Here is an 18238-nt window from a genome sequence, read left to right on the forward strand (position 1 = left end):
TAAGTTTTACTTGGACGATTTTTGATTGTATATCTTATTTATTTATTAAACAGTTTACAATTCAATGGGTGACCGATTACAAATTAATTTGTGTAATACTAGTACTCATGATGCAGCTAATTGCTATAAAACTTAAGATGCCAAATTTACTTTCGTTCAAGCAACACTAACATGAATAATGCAAGAAATTACTTTGAATACTAAGACAAATTAAGCACATTATATGTATTATGATTAGCCAATCTGATTAACCACTCACTCATATTACATTAATTCACAAATCATATAACTAATTGCTAAATCAATTTTGTATGTGTGGTTATAGGTACTACTGAGATAGTTGCTTTAAACGCTCAAATGTTCCATTACTCTACCGTAGAAGATTGCAACCCTTGACTTCAGGTCCTAACTCCTTCACATTATAGATGGCCAAAGGTACACGTTGAAAGAAATAAACATCCACTAAGATCAAATGAAAGCTGCTCTTCCTTAATAGTTAAAAAAAAATCAAAGCTTCTCTTGAACATTCTCCATTCCAAGGAGCTATCAAAGAGGAAAGACAATTAGCTACACTTGGGTTTTACAACAACAACAAAATTTGAAAAAATAATCTTGTTGTTGTCCATATTATGAATCAAAGGATTCGAACTCAGCTTTTTATAGGGTCATTTAAGAATTATTTTGTCAATACTTGAACCAACATGAGGAATTCATGATGAAAAAGGCAATAGTCTGTTACCTCATCAATCGCTGCAGCACGGGCTCGGCGATGTCTTTCTACCAATTCAGTTAGAACTTCAATAATCCGCTTTTTAACTTCACCTATTAGCAAACGCCCAGCTCCATATTCCTGAAGAGAAAAAAACACAAGTTTTAAGGTGAAGCTAAACATCCATCGCCTATGGTTTCTGAAAATGCAATTTCAAAATTAAGCTTTGGCCAGAAGAACAGTAATAGATGGCTGCTTACCCTCTTAATATGTTCCAGTTCAGCATCATCATCAAGAAAAAACTCAAGATACTTAATGGGTATATCCACCTGAGAGAGATAGAGAGAGAGATCGATCAGGACACATATATATAGGTACAAAATAATCAATTGTGAAAACAACCATAACCCGTAGGTCACTAACAAAACCCATACATACAAGATGTATCTGAAGAAGAAAAGTTGCATATGGATGTCATAAAAATGATTTCTTAATAGGTTGGAACTTGGGAAGATAACTACAGTTACCAGTGTTTTGAAATCCAGAATAGGCAGGTCATTCTAACTGGTTAGTTCAAGAACTGGATGACCAGGCAGTATGAATATATGTTACAGCAAGAAAATACAAAAAAGAAAAAGAAAAACAGTCAAACTAAGTCAAAACTGCTAAACCACGCCGACCGACCAGTTGAATCGCTGTGCATAGTGTAGGCCCACATTTTTGGGTTTTCTGACTTTTCACGTGCATACGTCATTAGTCGGATCCATTGTAGGAACTATTCATAAACAAAAATGCATGTTCCCTAGCTTTATTTTATTTTCTTTTTAAGTTTTTCTTTCTTTTATTTATGTAACTCCATTTAACAAATTGAATTTAAAAAAAAAAACCCAAAAAGAGAACAGACTAAATAAATGAAGAGGAGCAACACTTCTCAGAACAAACCCCACTACCTCACATTCTTTTCAGCTCCTGTGCTCCTTTGAATGAGAGGTGATGTCAATTTGTTGGGATCTTATTATAATGAAAGATTTTAAATCCTATAATTGGCTAATTTACTTTGAGAAATGAGAGTTTCAAACAACTATGAGTTGAACTGTTTAACTTGATTTTCTATTTGTAAAATTCATCATTTTAACTATTTTCCTTATTTTTCAATAATTATAATCACTAACAGATTTTTTTCCCTGACTTTTCATGAATGTTGTTAAAGTTCATTATAGGGGATTTAGCAATTTCCAAATTGTTCTTCGTTATCCCAGAAGTCATATTGAAAGTTTCAAAACTTTGGTGAATTTTCTAACTAATTGTCGTTCTGTACTAGCATAACAAGGTTCTTAACACTGCTCAACGGAAGTCTGATTGGAGGCTTAGAATTATAGCCAGTTAATGGATGTGATTCATTTCCGTCCTTGCTAGTCTGGTTAATGAAAATCCCTGACAACTATTTAATAAGCAAAGTCACCTCAAAGGGGAAGGAAACTCTCATGGTTACCACCCACGGGGGTTAGCTAAACTGGGTGCCCTTTCTACCCTTTTTCGGGGGAAAGATCAGTTAATGTTATTGTGGTTTTGAGAAGAAATTCTATCATCTAAAAGCTACTCTAAGTTGATTAAAAACTAGTAGCTCTATGAAGGAAGGCAAGATCAGATAGTTCCACCTTTGATATGAAATTAAGTTATGGATATAGTGGGGAGAAGAATGATCAGAAGTACACACTCCTTTACCTAATTTTTTAAATCATTTTTCACTCTGCTAGCCTCAGTTGCACAGATGCTAGAGCAAATACAAAGAAGTTTTGTAGGATGCAATGATGCAGGAACAAAATTCCCATCTTTTGCAAATACAAAGAAAATGTGTAGTAATAGATTTGCATGAATAGACATGTATCTGTGGGTATTTTCAACTAACATTTATGAAAATGCTGATTACCAATTTTGTTCCATTTCATTGTAACAAAACTCCATACAACAGCCTACCAATTTCCATTGTCTTATTTGGTAGACATCAACAATAGTAAAACAGAAAAAATAGATACCACAACACAACCTCCAACTAGCAACTTCAAGTTCTTCATCTCATTATCAAAATTTTCCAGTTTTGAGAGCACAACATCCAAATATGAATATTCTTGAATGGGTTGGCTCACAAATAGTTATCTCGATCTGGTTCATCTCTGTAAATGGGATTACATCATGAAAAGAACCCACATTCATCTTTTTCACACACAAAATATAACATTCCCTTAGATGGCCTTTTTGACTCAACAATATTTACCTTCGCCTACCTTCAATAATTATACATCTTGTACTGGTATCGAAGATCTCTAGCTCCATTTCCCCCGTTGGCTGGTCAAGAGCTTGAGGAAGACATCATCATATGGTTCCTTAATTTCCCTTCAATATTTACACAAAAAAATGTATAGTTCACATTTTTACTTTAAATCCTTGCAATAGACCCTATAAGAATATATTGCATCTGCAAATTGCAAATGGTTAAAATTTTACCTTTGCCGGCTTGCAACCTCATTTGATTTGTCTCCTATCTTCGTCAGCTTCTTGTTGCTATGTTTCTTGCAATTTTGGCCGAATACCCACAACAGCATGGCATTTTTATTAAGGTGTGAAGGGCACAACAGGTATATTTGGTAAAAGTTTGTATTAAAAACTTATTTTTCAAAAGAAACACTCGTCTTTCCCATGGATGTAATACAAACACGTTACATTTGACAATTTCTGTCGATGATTCACCTTTTTTAAACCATGATGTACCGACGCGTATGATATGAAATCATAAGGGGTGTTTTTTGTATGATAGCTATACCACAGGGAGCTTTTCTGTTTTTAACCCTTTACTTAAAGATGCAAATTTTTTACTTTTAGTATTACTAAGTTTAATTTAAACAAAAATAACTTTTGTCAAATTATAAGTAAATTACATTACTCAAAGTGTAAATTTTTATTTCTGACTAAAACTTACTATTTCAGACATATACTTACTAATTTTAATTAAAAACTTACTAAAGCTGATATTTAAAAAGATGCTAAAAAACTTGATGTGTCACTAAAATTAATAGAAACCTACAATAGTAGGTTATCCTAATATCGTTACCATAACTATAGACACTATAGCATTATATCAATGATTCAATGGATGCTTAAAGTTGGGTCATTTCCATATTATAGTTCTAAGAACAAATTAAAAAAAAGGAATTAATAGTCAAGTAGACCATGGCCATGGAGAAAAGATGCAATTCATTAAGTTGGAAACATGTATATTGCACCACTAAACCTAAATTCTAAGCAAAGAAGACCAATGAAATTCTTTAAAAGTCTTATTCCACTTATATTAGTATTGGTAAAAATAGTGAAGACTTATATGGTATACAAACTTTATAAATTTCCTTTTGGATAAAAAATAAAAAACCCCTTGTGGTAAATCTAATTTACAAAAAAACCTCCCGTGGTTTCAAAATATACAAAACGACACTTCATGCTTTGAACTATATTGTAAAGGTGACAGAATCTATTAAAATTAACGGAAATGACTTATTGGAACCTAAAAATAAATTTTTTTTACCTAATTTTTAACAAATATACTTGTTCTACCCCTTAGGCTCCAATTCTCTCTCTCTCTAGAGAATGAAACAAATGATTTTGTTGAACTGCCTTTTGCTTAATTATATTAGGACATTTTTGTCATTTCGTCCATCTCCTTTAATTTTAATGGATTTCGTCACCTTTACAATTTAGTTCAAAGTATGAGATATTGTGTTGTATGTTTTGAAACCATGAGGGGGCTTTTCTGTATATTTGGTTTACCACATGAGGCTTTTTTGTTTTTTACCCTTTCCTTTTTCATATAGACATCTTTAGTTGTTTTTACTTTGATCTTTTTTTTTTGCTTTCTTTTTTGTTCAAGATATTTTATTTAGATTTTCTGATTTCTTATATCCATGCTTTAAATTATTGTCTAACCTAGTGTGTAACACATAAAGTAACATCCTTTTCAAAATTAGCAAAATGATCTTTCTCTTTTTTGAGAATATTTGAAATAGTATAATGGATAAATTTCATATGAATTCTCAGTTTATTTCGTATCTGAAAAGGGTCAAATTTGTATTAAAGTATATAATTTCACAAGTTCATATAATTTATAATTTCAATATTATTTAGGTATGATTTTTATTACACTATGAATACATAGTTGAGTAGAATTTGTGAAAAATGAATACGTACTTGAGGAATTATAACAATGATTCTTATTATCTAAATAAAGGAGCTTAATAATAAGTCCCAGGAGGATTGAACATGAAAAAACCTAATAGGATATTAACCTATTAGTAGATATTAAAATCTTTATTTTCTTCTTAGTCTTGACGTTGAGGTAGTTGACACGAATAGCATTTGTGATTTATGGACTCATTCATTCTTTGGTTTTTCATTTTACAGACAACTCTTCCAGATTGACTATGAGATTTCTAGTTTGATTTTCAAACCCAACCAATTCCCCCTTATAAGGTTTTGAGTCTCCATTTGACTTATAGAAATGATTAAAAAAAACTCTACTACCTATGCAAAAAAAAATCCTTTTTACATTTATTAAAGATTTACTTTGGTAATTGTTGGGGCTATGTTGTTTAGTCTTGAGACCGGAAATTCATATAACTTTCAACTTTTCACTAATTGCTAATTCTGATAATATTGCTTGTGCACTTTTGGTTTTTATTATACAAAGAATAAGCATTTTGACTCCATATATAACTTTGAATTTTCATTCTCACTATCCCCTTGCACTTTTTTTTTCTCCTTCCATTGGTAAAACATTTTAAAAGGATTGAAAACTAAAAATTTACCAAGAAACAAAGATGAATTAAAAAGTTTGGAAATCTCAATAACTTGACACCTAATAATCAGTGCATAAACTCCAATATTTTCCAAGCCAAACGCTAATAGAAGATTCGGAAAGTCCAAAAGCTAAGGAAGATTTATCTCTTTTCAATTTTTTATTTATATATACCAAATTTTTTCAAATAATATTTTGCTTGATCATAAACACATTTTCCAACCCACCTTTTCATATTCTCAATTATCTTTTTATCTCACATACATCAGATCACAAAAAGTGTTACAGTAATTATTTCAAATAATATTCCAAATAATACTCTATCCAAACAAACCCCTAGTTATCATAAAATTTATCCTAAATACACTGTGCAATCAAGAAAGCTCACATACAACTAATTCTTTGAGAGGATTATATACCAAATTTAGGAATTTTTTTTAGTATTTAGAAGAAAAATCAATTAGAATAGTAGACAACATAGAAAGCTTCCATTTTTAATCATGATAGAGCATGTGGAGATTCACTATTTTCATCTTGGATTGTTCCTGCTTTCTTCTTGACTCTTTGTTTTTAATATATAATTTAGATCCTACATGCACTTATGCCCATTTCTAAATGTTTTATTGCATACTGTCAGAATAACTTGTAATCAAGTATAACCTTACTTTTAATAGTAACAGTCTTGGACATTACAACACCATTGAAATCTTCTCGTTGTCATGTTCTTTAGTTCTTCTAGTAAAAAGTCATAAGGCTTGTATTTTTAAAAAATGATTTCATTGTCATGTTTTTGGTTTTATAGTAAAAGTCATAAAACTTGCTGTATATATGATGTATATACGATTTTCACCATGCTAAAAAATATAAGTTGGTTATACAAAAAAGTTAAAAGTTTGATGAATTATCTATATCCTACATACATTAATTGAAAAGCCTTAGTTGTTACAAAAGTTAGTTTTTGCAAATGATTTGTTATTTATTGAAATTTAGAGTTTTCAATAGATCATATTTTTCAATCTAGTAATAGGCAAAATGATTAGAAGGTTTCCACAACATCACATGTTCTTCAACCTGAAAGAAACTAATTTACATGCGAAGATGTATACCAAACTATTCTAACACACTCTTGTATGCACTATCAATTTATAATTGTCATGACGCCCAAACTATTAATATATAATTACATGATGTCATAATAAGTAGTTTTTTAACTCTTGAATTTTGATTGTCAAATCTTGATTATTTGCAAAGTTATTAAATTAAAGTTTAGAAGTTGCAATGTAGATAAGATACAACAATATGTTATATTACTAAAAATCACATAAAAATCAAGTTTGGAAGATAAAACCTAGATAGTATATGGAGGATGAAGATGTGATATCCTTCTACTTCATCTTTTTCTTCTTTAATCTCATGAATCTTCCTCTACGTGATTTGAATTCCTATTGATATAGACTCTCATTTGAATACTTGTATTTTAGAGCTTCAATAGCTAACAGTCCACCAGCAAAAGTTGGAAGAGAGAGAGAGAGAAAGAAAGTATTTACATTAAGAAGAGTTCTTAAACTAGAGTTATGATTATATTACTAAAGATCATGTAAAAATCAAGTTTGGAAGATAAAATTTGGAAGGTATATGGAGGATGGAGTGATATACTTCTACTTCATCTTTTTCTTCTTTAATCTTGTGAATGTTCTCCCTCCACATGATTTGAATTCCAATTGATACAGACTCTCATTTGATACTTGTACTTTAGAGCCTCAATGGCTAACAATCCACCAGCAAAAGTTGGAAGAGAGAGAGAGAGAGAGAGAGGGAGAGCAAGGAAGTATTTACATTGAGAAGAGTTCTTAAACTAAAGTTATGGGACCCATAATACAAACTTGGTCACTGACGGGTTTTTGATATAAGTACAAGTTTAATTCCAAAATACATCTTTTTGACTGCAAGTATACAGGTCAAATAGTAGTTTAGAGCATATATCGGGTCGATCTCAGAAGAAACAAATATTGCAAGTACTAGGTCCTTATCAACAAAAACAAAAGAAATCACAATTACTCACTAATTTAACTAGATAACTGCAAGATAGCAATAGAGAAAACTGACTAAATACTTGAAGCTATGGTATAGAATCCACTTATGGCACAAATGATACAAATGAATAGATTTACCTCTTGTTACTACTTTTGTTTAACTAGGGATTTATTTCCATATTTATCAAAACTCACTCTGATGATGTAGTGGCTTAGACTAGCCTAGTTTTCTCTGTTCTCATAGTGAATAATTAAATCTACCCTTTTGTTCTTCATGAAATGCAAAGATAATCCACGTAAGTGCACCTATATTCTCATGAGTCTACTCCTTAAGTTCCATTTATGTTGTTTCTTCATTATTACTAATTTTCATTGAGTAACAACAATTAAAAACTTTCTAATGGTGATCAAGCAATGACAAGTGATAAGCACGCATAAATGGACAAGTTAATACAAGAGATAACAAGTGTAAATCATATTTAACTCATATTAAGTAACCACAAACTTCATCTACTCCCTAGATCTAGAAATTTAGCTACTCACGTTAAAAGAACATAATTTCATTGCATGAACACATATTGAATCACAAGGAAAGAGACAGATAGAAAAAGTTTAGCCAAGATCTTCTATTTTTTCAACAAATGAGTTGTACAATGAATTCTCCAAGTGTTTCTTACAAGTTCCTAACTAAAGAGAGTTAGAAAAAGCTATAACTAAACTCTCTTCCTAATAACTAATAGTAACTCTCCCTCTCTTCTCTCCTCAATGATTCTTACATATATAATGTTAAGAGAGTCAAAAAGTGCCAAAATGAAATAACATAAAACCTCCTTTGCACTTCCCTAAAGATTCTTGAGCATGTGTAGCCAAAATTCTGTGCTGGAATTGAGCTGGAAAGAAGTGTGAATGCAGGGTAAGTTGCAGAACAAGTTGCAGAAAAACAGCAAAAATACGCGACCTATGAATACGCAACATGAGCTCGCATTTTCAGTTCAGTCACATTTCCTTACTTCTTTTCTACTCCAATTCACCACTAAGACCGCAAACAAGATGTCCATATTGTTTTCATGCATTTCACCAATAATACTTGCATTAGATGCTCTATTTCCCTTCCAATTCATCGTTAAATCAGGCACTAGTGACGCTTAAATGAATTCGTCTCGATCCAATGTTTAAATCGTGACTCAAATCCTGCAAATATAACCACATTTGCACGTTACTCTGCTCAAACGAAACTCGCAACAATTAGAGACTTAGACAGCAAGTTACACCTTAAAAACCCTAATTTATACAAAAAAAAAAATAAACATATAATGCCACTAATAAACATATATAATAAACACTTATCAAATTTTTCCACACTTAAATCATTACTTGTTCTCAGACAATAAGAAAAATCATCAAACAATGATTTAAGAAATGAAATGAATCAAGTGAACTTGAAATTCAATCTCTCTCAACTTGGCAAGCTTTCATTATGCAACCTTTCATATTACCTACAATATTTATCATATCATATTAAAAAGAGATAATTATACCCAAAATTCAACCAAACAAATTTAAACTCTCTATCTCACCTAATTTCTCAAATTACCAAATTATATAGTCACTTTGGAGATTTTCTTCCTTCAAAATGAGATGTTTAACTTCACAAACCTTAAAAAGGGAATTTATTCACTTTCTTTTGACTTTATTTATTCCTAAATTGTGAAAATGTCTTTTGATGTGAAGATCAACATTTTTAGATGAAAATCCCGGTTACTCAACACTCCTAATTCAAATACCTTTTTACGCGAAAGTCGACATTTGTAGATGAAAATTCCCGATTACTCAGTACAAGAATTTATTGGAGCTTTCTCTTTTTTTTTTTGGGCAAATTTCCCTCAATAAAGTAAACATTAAGAAGAAAATAACTCAAGCAACTATATAAATCAATTACTTTTAAAAGTAAGTAAGATGAGTGATCTCATTTATCAAGCAAAATTTTAGACATAATTTTTTCTATTTTACAAGGTATACTTTCTCGCATGCAATAGTTCTAATCACATAGTAATTGCTTTCAAGTCAAATGAAAATTGAATTTTCAAATTACCTAAATCATCTCACCGACATAGGAGAGTTTGACAAAAAGGACATGAACTTAATGCACTTGTGGCAAAATATGAAAAACTAAAAGCAAATTTGAAAATTTGGACAAGATGTTGAAAAAATTTTGATAGAGTTTTCCCTTAATACTGGATAAAACTCCCCGCCAGCAAACCCAGAAATCAACGATTCCAAGCACAAGATAGATTTCCAGCATCAAGTCTAAGCATTTCAAACCATATAAGCATAAAAGTAACCCCTACTTCACACCATATCTCCTCCCCCACACTTAACATACACATTGTCCTCAATGTGTAGGGAAAAAATAACAAAAAGTAAGAACAACTTACTTTCCAGTTCAATAGCTGAGATTCAGTTCAACCATGATTCACTAACCATCGATGAATCTACAACCAACATCTACTAATACTGCCACAAGTCCAAATGCAAAAGCATAAGTTCAAATTAAACTCCTACAATGAAAATGTTTAAAAGAAAACTACAAGGAAATATGGAAGCAAAAGTGAGAAAAGCATCGAGAGGTCGGCTAGTCTTCTCCTTGCTCATCACAATCTAAGCGCAAATGATCCTGTATATGACATGTGCGAGCATCAATCTGGGCCAACTGAGTCTCTATGTCATCAAGTCAACTAAAAAACCTCTCAATTTCATAGGGAAGAGGATGGAGGTGGTCAAGTTGAAGTGGAAGGCCTGGTTTCATCTTGACAAGGACATGCACTCCATCATCTCTCCCTCCGAGATGGAACAATGTGATTGTGGAAATGCCCATCCCATGGAGTGTAGAGACCATTAACTCTTCACCAGACCGAATAACTACACGAGCGACTCCAGTCAAATTAACTCCCATGCACTCAAAAATGAGGAAAAGGAGACGGGGAAATCCAAGCTTAAAAGAGGTAGTATGTCTCCTTGTCGTTGTTCTCGTATAACTGATGATGATATTCGGGAGCGGAATGTGGGGGTAAAAGGACTTCCGAATGTGAAACATGTGGTCCAAAAAATAAATGTCACTTTTTCGGACCTCTATATGACCACTCTTCTTCGGGATCATATTATGTGCCATCATATAGATAATGAGGCAAGGACAAGTGTCAAAGACATTAGCAACCAAAGTCTTTTTTCTTGAGGAGCAGAAAGGTTGGTACTCAATGTCGAAACGAGACATAGCTTGTGAGGGATCCCATCTCTTATTGGGTGCAGTGAATCTTTTCTTCAAATTGACAGTCGGGCTATCGCCATTGCAACCTAATATCCGAGATAGGAGATCACGAGTAAGTAGTATTCGAGTACCGTGGATCCAAGAGCCCATCATCTCCCCACTATGACTTGCCTTGTTGACTATATTAGCATAAAACTCACGCATCAAATCCGAATAGTAATGAGGAGGCAGAGAAAGAATTGTGCCCATCAAAGTTGGTTGAATGCCTCCATGATATGATAAGCCGTCTCGATCTCCGGATTGATGTGCTTCTCAAAGATGAACTGTAAATTTGCATGCTCTTCATGCCACTCCTGATTCTTAAGAGTCGTGAACCTAACACTATCAAAAATTATAATTTCAGAGCAGCAGGACATGCTCCCACTTTGACGCCTCACCATTGGTTGGGTTGACAGAGACCTTTCTTCCTCACTCTCCTCTATTGTCTCACTCATTTCCATCTCCTCACTCCTTTCACTCTTCTTACTCTCATGAGAGGAAGATGATTCACGAATAATAGCCCTTCAACCTCTTACTATAGTGCCTAAACAAAGAGAAATTACAAATATCTTTATATATCAGGCTAAAATTAGTATACTTCACACATAATACAAGAAGTAATTCTTATAAAACACCTAAAGAAAAATCCTTTCACTTATATATTAATCGTAGACATTTTGTAAAATCACCATTCATGTATAAGGATTAAAATTGGCGTAAATAACCACAAGTACACATCCTTATGTCATAAAGAATCAATTAAACATTCAAAAATGTCTGAAATTATAACATTAAAGACATGACATTAAAAATGCGAAAAATTTTGTTAAAATTACCAATTTATTAAACTGGACAACAATTAAGGTCAATTGAGTGACTTTAACAATAATCATGTTTATAGCAAGCCTAAACTAGCAACAAATAATCTATATTTAACCATAAACATGATTAAGAAAAATTATACCCAATAATTACAAAATTCATCAAAATTACTCTTTACAAACAATGTACATACTAATAACATCATCAACCAATCAACTTTTAGTTAAGAACATCAATGAAAGGAGCTCACTAACAATCCAAACTAATTTTTCAATTTTATCCAAATATAGCAAATTTAAAATTTTAACAACTAAAGAAGCATCAAGTTGCTACATTTGAACCGAAGAACTTGCTTAAATATCCTTAATAAGCAGATTAGAGGCCATTAACATCCATAATAATCATAAAAAATTCAAAATTAGAAGATTTCAGAAAATTCAGGAACTTGAAAAATGCCAACTTCTAAAATACAAAAATTCAATGAAGAAACTTATCTCAATCATGTAGAAGGATGTTTGGTGATGAAAATTATGTAAAAAACCCTATGAAAATCACCTCAATTGACCCTCAATTGATGAATTTAGAACCTATGAACCCTAACTTCCAATCTCCTTGAAACCAAATTTTGGGATATTTTTCTTGGATTTCAATTGGTTAAAAAAATCTCTAAGAAGGTTAAAGGTGTTAAGTTGATGATTACTTACAAGGAAATGGAGTTAAAATGAGATGTTGTGAAGAGTGTGTGTGTGTGTGTATGAATTACGTAAGGTGAAAGAGAAGAAGAGCAAGAAGAAAAGAGGTTGTGTTTTCTTCTTTAAAACAAGGACCTAAAAACATGAACTCAAAACTCAAGCTAGAGCTTGCATTTTCCAGGTCACATTTTCTGCTATAAAATTACAAAATCCAATACATGAGCTGATGAAAATATGACCATAAGCTCATGTTTTCTGCTTTATTTTTATAGAAGACAATACGCGAGTTATTGAAAATGTAACCTTGAACTCACATTTTAAGCTTGCGTTTTCTATGTAAGTTTTGCCGAAGACAAAACGTGAGCTGTGAAATTGTGAGCTCATGCCACGTTTTCAGAGCTTGCATTTTCTAATATGCAGTTTTTTTGCAGAAATTTTTAACTTTTCAAAAATTACACACTTTACCCCAATTGCTCAAAATGTAGTCTAGATCATTCTTTTGTCAAAATGATCAATGCACACACATGTAAAATGATCAAAACATGCATTCTAACCCTCTTTAACAAATTAAAAACAGCAATTACTCAAATCGAAGGGTGGAGTTCCTTGATCAAAGTTTACCGTTTTCACCTCAAATGACCATCTTTGCTTTTATTTCCAATTCCTACAAATGAAAAACAACAAAACAACTTAAACACATGATTTAAATATAAAATTACACCAAATTAACATAAATCACCAAAACATTGGGTTGCCTTACCATTAGTGCTTTTGTTAATAATCGTTAGCTTGACTTTCGTCTTAAAGTTCTTTTAGTTTGAAGAAGAATCGCCTAATGGACAAGTGAGTCCCTTCGGGATGATTTCACCCACCAAATAGGGTTTCAACCTTTGTCCATTGACTTTGAACCTTTTATTTCTTGCATTTATGATCTCGACTGCTCCATAAGGAAATACTTGAAATATTTCAAATGGTCCCGACCATTTTGACTTGAGTTTTCTCGAAAACAATCTAAGGTATGAGTTATATAAAAGTACCTTTTTTCCAACCTCAAATTGTTTCGGGATAATAAGCTTATCATGCTAAAATTTGATCTTTTCTTTATATATCTTGACATTTTCATAAGCATTTAGTTGATGTTCTTCTAATTTGCTCAACTCAAGCAATTTTCTCCCATTTGTAAGATTAAAATTCATATTAATCGGCTTAATGTTCCAATAAGCCTTATGTTTAATCTCTACAAGTAAGTGACAAACTTTTTCATAAACTAAACGATACGGCGACAACCCTAAGGGTGTCTTAAATGCTGTTTGATAAGTCCAAAGTGCATCATCTAATTACTTGCCCAATCTTTTTGTGATTTATTCACCATTTTCTCCAAAATGAGCTTGATTTGCCAATTTGCTAATTTTGCTTGTCCTTTGGCTTGAGGGTGGTATGGAAGTGATGTCTTGTACCTAAAGCCATATTTGAGTAATAAGGAATCAAGTTATTTATTATAAAATTATTTTTCCTCATCACTCACTATGACTCTAGATATACCAAACCTACTAAAAATGTTCTTTTTAAGAAATCTAAGTACAACAAACAGTTGCCTTTATCCATTTAGAAACATAATCTACAGCTACTAAAATGTACTTATTATTAAAAGAACTAGAAAATGGTCTCATAAAATCCATACCCCACACATCAAATAATTCAATTTTTAAGAAAGTAGTGAGGGGCATCTCATTCTTTCTAGAATATTGCCGATTCTTTGACAAACATCATAACTTTTAACATATTCCCTAACATCTAGCTACATAGTTGGCCAACAAAACCTTGATTGCCATATCTTTGTTACAGTTTTTTAAGTACTAAAATGACTGCCCATTTCTAGATTATGACAATGATATAAGATATTACGTACCTCATTTTCGGGAATATATCTACGTACCATACCATCAGCACAATATTTATATAACAACGGTTCCTTTCAAAAATAACTTTTAACATCATACAAGAATTTTTTCTTTTGGTGATAATTGAAACCCTTTGGTATTACTCCACTTACCAAATAATTAGAAAAGTCTGCATGCTATGGAGAATTAACAAGTGTTAGGACAAATTCATCCAGAAAATTCTCTTTAATTGAAAGTTGGTTATCAGTAGAGATGTATTTTAGTCGCAAGATGATTCGTCACAAGGTTCTCCAATCCTTTTTTATCTTTTATTTTCACATCAAATTCCTGCAATAATAAAATCCATCGGATTATATGGGGTTTTGCATCTTTCTTATGTTGCAAATATTTAAGAGTCGAATGATCTATATAGATGATAACTTTAGATTCTATTAACTATGATCTAAAGCAAATATCACCATCAATAGCTTTTTTCCATAGTTGCATAATTGAGTTGTACTTTATGTAGCAATTTGCTAGCGCAATAAATCACATGCAACCTTCCTTCCCATCTTTGCCCTAGAACGACTCCTACCGCACAATCACTTGCATTACACATTAACTCGAATGGTAGCGGCAATTCTGATGAAGTCACAATATGGGCTAAAGTTAATTCCTTCTTCAACCTATCAAATGCAATCAAACATTTATTATCAAAATGAAAAGAGTTATCTTTATATAATAAATCACACAATGGTTTAGCTATTTTGGAAAAATTCTTAATAAATTGTCTATAAAATCCCACATGTCCAAGGAAGCTACGAATCCCCTTGACATTATTTGGAGGTGACATCTTCTCAATTACTTCTATCTTTGCATTGTCCACCACAATTCCTTTAGAGGAAATCTTGTGCCTTAAAAAATAATTTCTTCATGAACCATGAAATGACACTTTTTCCAATTGAGAACAAGATTGGTTTCTTCACATCGCTACAAAATTAATTCCAAATTATGAAGATAATTGCCAAATGAAGAACTAAACACACAAAAATTATTCATAAATATCTCCATAATTTTATCAATATAATCGGAGAAAATTACCATCATGACATTGAAATATTGTGGGGGCATTGCAAACACCAAATGGCATCCTTCGAAACGCAAAAGTGCCATAGGGACATGTGAATGTCGTTTTCTCTTTATCCTTAGGAGCTATAGCTATTTGATTGTAACCTGAAAATTCATCAAGGAAATAATAAAATTTATATCTGACTATATACTCTAATAATTGATCAAGAAAGGATAAAGGAAAGTGGTCTTTTCTAGTAACCATGTTGAGCGTTCGATAATCAATACACACTCTCCATTCTACCACAAGTCTAGACGGAATAATTTCATCATTTTTACCCTTGACTATGGTAGTTCCACCTTTCTTTGGGACAACATGAATTGGACTAATCCATACACTATCGGAGATAGGAAAGATTATACCTGCATCAAGCCACTTGATAATTTCTAATATTGCTACTCTTTCGTGTTTGGGTTGAGCCTTTTTTGCAATTTTACCACCGATTTGCAATTGTCCTCCAAGAGAATGCGATGCATGCAAATAGTAGGACATATTCCTTGAATGTCCAAGATGGTCCATCCAATAGCCTTTTTATGATTCTTAGAACTCTTAATAACTTTTCATGTTGTTCCCCCTCTAAGTAAGCACTAACAATCACCAGTAAAGTTTCATTAGGTCCAAGAAACTCATACCTCAAATGACTATGAAGTGATTTGAACCTAAACTTTGGAGCTTCTATCTCTGAAGATGATGGAAATTCTTTTTCTTGTTCAAAACTCTCATACATATTTCCTCTTCTATAAGGCGATTGAGCATCCAAATATTGGACCAATTCTTCAATTCCCTCATTATCTCCTTCTTGCCATCCTAAATGCATCAAACAAAACTCAAGAGGATCTAAACCAAGATTGACTTGACTTCTCTCTTGGGTTAGTTTATCGATAGTGCCAATAGCACAAGCATGATCGGCGAAAGAAGTGTATTTTTCTGTAGGGAAAATCATTCAAAATATCTCTCATATTTTACAAAATGACTTTTTTCGTTCCCCACTTTTAAAAGTGTAATTTTATGTCCCTTACAAATTCATATTGATCAAATTTGGTCCCTATCTAGGTTTCCGACTAATTTTTGGTCAAAATCTACTACGTACCTTTCACGTGATCATTTTTTAAAAGCAAAATTGTCAAATCAAATTTTATATAATCCAATTTATAGTCTCTCATATTTCAGAAAATGAATTTTTTCATCTCCAATAGTTTACAAAATGAATTATTTCGTCCCTCACATTTCACAAAATGAATTTTTTCATCTCTCACATTTTTCAAAATGAATTTTTTCATTCCTTATTAATCATGTGTACGAATAACTTTTTTTTCTTTAAACCTATGCATATATCTATTTGATCTCATTTGAACAGTATGAATAGCATGTAATATATTTCTATTTAATTTCACCTAAACATGTTAATTGTAGTTGTACACATGCTATTCAATAGATACATACAGGTGTTTAAAACTAATAATTTTATTTTAAACCCATGTATATATTTATATGATTTCAACATGTGAACCTATTCAATATTTGTGACATTTCTCTTTTGGTAATAATTTATTTATTGAGTTGTATAATAAGACTATCTAATTAATGGATCCTAACTCAAATTCTATAATTCGTGCTAACAAATTGCAGTTTAAATCTGAAGTTTCTACTCGCCACTTTTAAAAGTAATAGTTGAATTACATGTTTTATGATTTTTTTAAAATTTGAAAGTGCTAATCACTTACTTTTTTTATCATACTTTTTCTTTGTTTATTTTTTCTCTCCAAATTTAATTCGATAATATTTTGGATTAAATGTCTTCTTTATTTTCAATTTTTGAATAAAAATGAATATAAATAAAAAGCTAACAATTTTTTAAAAACCAATGGATATATCTATTTGATTTCACTTGAGTAGTGTGAATAGTATATAATATATCTTTATTTGATTGCGAAATAAAACATAAATATATTACATGTTATTTGTAGTGCTTAGGTGAAATCAAATATATATATATACATGAATCTAAAAAAACTATAAGCACACATGATCAATAAGGGATGAAAAAATTAATTTTGAAAAATGTGAAGGATGAAAACATTTATATTGTGAAATGTGAGGGACGAAAAAAATTTATTTTGTGAAATGTAATGGATTATGAATCAAATTATATAAAATTTGATTTGATAATTTTGCCCTTAAAAAAAAATCACGTGCAAGGCACGTGGTAAATTTTGGCCAAAAACTAGTCAGAAACTTAGGTAGAGACCAAATTTGACTAATATGAATTTGTAAGGGACGTAAAATTACACTTTTAAAAGTGAGGGACGAAAAAAATCATTTTACAAAATGTGATGGACATTTTGAACGATTTTCCCTTTTCCATATTATTCAATTTAAACTCTACTTCTTATTCACCTACTTGAAACTTAAGCTTGCTATTTTTAACATCAATAATAGTACCTGCAGTTGCTAAAAATGGTTTATCTAGAATGATAGGTATAGACATATCTCTCCCAATATCTAACACCATAAAATCTATAGGAATGATAAATTTTTACATTTTAATTAATGCATTCTCCAACACCGCCAATGGATATCTAATAGACCTATCGACTAATTGCAAAATAATATTAGTACATTTTAACTCATGCAACCCTAATTGTCTAGCCATAGCCAAAGGAATTAAAGATAAATTTGCACCAAGGTCACATAAAGCGTTTGAAAATTCAATGTTGCCAATAGTGCATGATATAGAAAAACTCTCAAGATCCTTCAACTTTGGTAGTAGCTTGTTTTGAATAATAGCACTATACTCCTCGGTTAATGCTATCATTTCGCAATCCT

The sequence above is a fragment of the Coffea arabica genome, chromosome 2e (genome assembly GCF_036785885.1).
Source record: "Coffea arabica cultivar ET-39 chromosome 2e, Coffea Arabica ET-39 HiFi, whole genome shotgun sequence".
NCBI lineage: Eukaryota > Viridiplantae > Streptophyta > Magnoliopsida > Gentianales > Rubiaceae > Coffea > Coffea arabica.